Source organism: Pteropus alecto, unplaced genomic scaffold (assembly GCF_000325575.1).
Source record: "Pteropus alecto unplaced genomic scaffold, ASM32557v1 scaffold223, whole genome shotgun sequence".
Lineage (NCBI taxonomy): Eukaryota > Metazoa > Chordata > Mammalia > Chiroptera > Pteropodidae > Pteropus > Pteropus alecto.
The window spans coordinates 2,081,489-2,086,398 of NW_006434441.1; the positions used below are offsets into that span (position 1 = coordinate 2,081,489).

Consider the following 4,910-nt stretch of genomic DNA (forward strand, 5'->3'; position numbering starts at 1 on the left):
CACCAGTCCGACTGCCTCTTCTGTCGCCAGCACCACTGTCGCTACACTGCCTGGGGGCTAGGCCAGACAGATGGAAACGGGGTTTTCTGCGTTCCAGCATCAGGGCCCTCTCTCGTCATCGTTCAGCCCAGCAGCCCAGGGCTTGTCCTGGAGAGACAGTCTGGTCTGTCTCCCAGCACAGGTCTGGCTTCCACACCGTCTCTGCACCTGGGCCCTGGGACACTGCAGAAAGGAAGATGGGAAACGCCACCAGTCTGGCCGTATTTTGAAATCTGTTTCCTTCCCAAAACTTTCTGCTCTTGTGTAATGTTTAGAGTCCTCAGAGAGCTGCCCCATGCCTTCTGTCCAGGGCGTCTGGCTGCCTTCAAGGGGAGGGTGGGTATCACACTCACCCCTATTTGGCCAGAACCTAAACGACACCAGCTTGTTTTAATTCTCTGCGTAGTGCTATCACTTTGCATCTTTGTTCACTGATTTACCTGCCCCAGTCCCTCCCCAGGATGTGGGCCTCAGGAGGGCAGTGACGTGGCTCATGTTGAATACTGCCCAGCACACAGCAGGCACTCAACATGTGTCCTCGTACAACTGAATCTACCCTCTCAGCCATAAAGGCTTCGGGGGCAACTGCTTACCTCTTTTTTTAACTCCTCTTCTTCATACTCTCTCTCCACCATAAATTGCTTTACATATATTTTCAGAAAAGATTCATGGGTCATCTGACAAACAGGGAACAGGCCAGGGAAAGCCCAAGAGGCTTGAGGAAAGGATGGGCAGCTGTGTCTATGAGGGGTTCCCAAGCAAGGTGCAGAAGGCCACTCTGGCATCTGCCACTCAAGGATTTGCTGCCTCAGGGAAGCGTGAGCTTCAGAGGAGTGCTAGCTTCAGGTGGGACTTGAGCCAGTGACTAAAACAGTGCCACCAAGGACCTAGATCCTCTGTGTTTATCAGCTGGGCCTGTCACTGTCACTGCAGTTGGCTTCATCCTTAACCTCACTCAGTGCTGACCCCCAAGCACACACAGCTGCCAAAAATGAGGGAAGACTCTATGGGTAAGGTGATCGGGAGGCATCTACCAGAAGTGCTCAAAAAGCTGATAGCCTTTCTGCTTTCTCCCAAGGTGGCCTCCTCGAAAGGACAAAGTTCTGCAAACTTATCTTTGCTGGCAAAGCCAGACACAAATGAGCAGGTGAAGGTCCAGCCTGTCCCCAGAGCCTGGGGGATGGACTACACAATACACACACGACCGAAGTCCTGAGACTGAGCTGTCCTCTGTTTTGATTCTGGTTTTACACCGCGTCAGTCATCATGGAGTCATAGAGCCTGTGGCCCCATCTACCCACTGAGACACTCAGCCCTGTACTCTCCCTCACGTTTCCACCCAGCCGTCCCACCCAGCCGTACCCCCATCCCCCACCTTGCCAAGTCTACTGATCACTGCACTCAAACACCCCGTTCACACAGCAAGGCTGGGCGTTGAGGGGTCCAGGCCATCTTGTCCACGAGTTCCAAGTTCAGATGGTGAACATGGGGAGTGCAGACGATAAGGGACCCTCCCCAAACTAATCTGAGCTAGTAGGTCCCTAGCATCAGTCAGTGCAGTGTGGAGAGTGGGCAGGAAGGGTCAGCCACATGTCACTCACTTTGTGCCTGCCCAGGGCTACTACCACCCCAAGCCACCTCATCACTGGGTTGAAATAGAACAGCGGTAGTTAAAGGACACAGTGACAGCCCCTGAGCAGTCCGCGCCCTTCTTTGTGGGGGACCATCTGCCTCGCATACATGAGTCAGTACAGAGTCGTCAGGGCTGCTCCTCTGTGTCCTCCGGCCTGATTCTGTGCTCGGAGCATGGCAGGTGCTCGGTGACTGCATGGTGACCAGAAGATGACCAGGAGACAATTGTGAAGCTGAAATGCTCAGTGCCTTTGGGAAGTGAGGGTTGTCTCTGAGTCTGTTTTGAGGAAACAGGACACAAAGCAATGAGGTGACAGCCAGCTACAGTCACCTCCTGCCCCCAAAAGACCGGCCCACTAGACACTTCACAGCTGAGGAAGCCAAGTGGTCCAGGGCACAGGATCACCAGGGAAGTGCGAGCTGCAAACTGATGAAGCCCTTGGCTGGCAAGTGACCCCAGCTTCTGTCTTGTCACACGATGGGTCTGCCAGGTGCTCCTCGGCCAGCGGGCCCAGCCTGCTCTACATGTGCATGAGGTGTATCTCCACCAGTCCCTGTGGGTTGTCCCACCTCACTTACACCTCAGACCATGAAACTGCCCAGGGCAGACTATACCTGCTCTCTGGTGCTCACCTGTGCCCTTGCCATTCTGCTGAGCACCCAGGTGAGGGGATGGCAATGTTTATTACCTCCAGCAGACCTTGTGGATCTGACACTCTACCAGTTATAAGAGGCCAGGAGGTGGAGGGGAGTGGGCCTTATGTTGATGGCTTAGAATCCTGCCCTCCCAGTGGCTCTGATGTGGGAGCCCCTGTCCTCACAGGAGGCCCTGTGTATGTAGGAACCCAGCTGTGGGTACCAGCATAGCCAGCATGATTAACTTGGCCCGTTGCCAAGCCACGCCCCTTGACGCAGACCCCAGGACTCATTTCCAGGGTGTGTTTGGCTTCTTGACAACCTCTTCCTGTTTTGGAAGGTAAAAAGTGGCATTTAAAAAGCCAAAGAGGTTTCATTGTTTAAAAAGAAAGATTCCACTGCCTGCAGAAGGGACGTGGAGCCTTGATGGCAGAGCTGCCCTGGCCTCTGTGAACTGTGCCCTTCATTTAGGCTAACTGTCTCGTGCCCCTCTTTTTGACCTGAGCGTTAGTGAAACTGTCCCCTCTCATGTCCCCATGTCCTTCTCACGTGTCAGACTATAAAGATGCACACACTCATCAACTGCGACACACTCATACCAGCACACAAGACAGTCTGTGGGGGCGCACCCTGAGACAGCTCCCTCCCTCAGTCACGGAAAGGGAGTCACCAGCAAGAACTTCCTTCATTCAAAATACCCCAGCTCTGGCTTACTGTAAGAATGAGTTAAAGGATTTAAAAAAAGGATGGAACTCAGGAATTAAAGATTCTGCAGAAAAATGACCTTCACCCAACAGGAGGGACATGGTTTCATGTCCCTTCAGACAAGATTGCAGGGTCCTAAGAGGTGGCAACTCAGTTGCTCCACGAGGTAAGGGTGACCAGGCCTGTCTCATGATGCCTGGCATATAGTAGGCACTCAGTACATACTTACTTACTGATTTATTGAATTCAAAGAATGTCCAATAAAGTCAAAGTGGGTTTTTTTGGGAGGCAATTCTTATAACACATGTATTCCTCTTTGCAAATTCAATCATGTGTGATAACTCATTAATTTTTAAAAATTATTTTTTAACATTTTATTTGAAAAAAATTCAAACTTAAAAAAAGTTGCAAGAATAAAAACAATACACAGAATACCTCTTACCTAGATTCACCAATTTTAATTAACCTGCTGATATTTACACTCCATGCATTTAGAACCAGTGATCTTGTGTGATTTCAGTTTCATAGGAACAAAATGATGATAGGCATGCCAAATGCTCCATAAAACAGATTATTCAGAGACATTAAGGGAAAATATGATTATATCTGAGTTTTAGGATTTCAAATCTCTAGAATTTAAAATGCGAAAATATGTATATCGTGAAGAATTAAATACATACTGAGCACATGCAGGATACACACTGAGCACAGAGCTTTTCATCTGGAATAATTTATTGACTTTGATGATATTTGAAATTTTTATTTCAAATGTCACCTTCAGAAGCAGGAGATATAGACTGGCATCGGTTATACTTACTCGCAGCATGGGGCATTACCGTACATGAGGAAAGCGCAGACTCGGCACCAGCACTGGGCATGCCTGCCCTGTCTTTCAGGAGTGCACCTCCAAGAAGTGGGTGATAAAACACCAACCAATGAACGGAGCGCACGCTTGCAATGACTGTTTCTGGCAGTAGTCTAGTAAATAAGAAAAAAATGTATTCATTAAACAATCCTCTACAATCCAACCTACAATGTTTTTTATTTTTATTTTACTTTTATTTTTATTTTTTTTTTAGGTGAGGCAATGCTTAGTTGATCTCACAGATTGCAAGAAACTTGTCAGCTTACAATCTCTAATTTCTTTTATTTTTTTATGCCTATAGCATCTGGTTTTCCTAGGTGGTCTCCCATCCAAGTACTAACCAGACCCAACCCTGCTTAGCTTCCGAGATCAGACAGGATCGGGCTTCTTCAGGGTAGCATGGCCATAGACCTACAATGTTTTTTAAGTGTATGTTTATTACTTTAATGAACAGTTCCAGGTTTGTTTCATTATTGGAAAAGTTGTGACAATTGTAAGGAAAATTCCCACTCTCAGTTCAACTTCGGATAACTTACATTTTACTTTCAAGTCTCGACTCTGTATTGCCATTTCTGTGCTTTCATTTTAGTGTATAAACCCACGTTAAATGTTAAATAAAAAATGGGGAAGTCATCAATTATGTGTTTTGAAAAGAAAGGGACTTGTCAGCTGCAAGTTTTAACAAAGCCATGGGGCTACCCCACCTGATGTGATGAATGCAGAGGAAATGTGAGTTCAGACCATTCATAGTGGTGGGTGGAATACGGGAGGGTGTGGCAGATTTGGACTAAATTCTGACTTTGCCGCTTCCTAGCTATGTGACTTTGGGTTACTTAATTATTCTCCTTGTGTTTTGGTTTCCTTGTTTGTAGAATGCAGATAGTAATACCACATTTTATAAGATTACTCAGAGGATTAAAATGAGGTGTGTGTGGAGTGCTTATTGCAATCTCTGGCACACAGTAAGGGCTCAAAAACAGAAAATAAATTTCAGTACTGAAATTACATTAGTATCAGTTTAAAATAGATTGTT

General features: G+C 47.2%; 1 non-coding gene across 1 annotated transcript; it reads right to left on the reverse strand.

The window, feature by feature from the left end:
- Nucleotides 1-4,169: 4,169 nt before the first annotated feature.
- LOC112477865 lies at nucleotides 4,170-4,288 on the reverse strand. Its single transcript, XR_003045608.1, has one exon. It is a non-coding gene; the product is annotated as a 5S ribosomal RNA (ribosomal RNA).
- Between the last annotated feature and the right edge of the window lie 622 nt (nucleotides 4,289-4,910).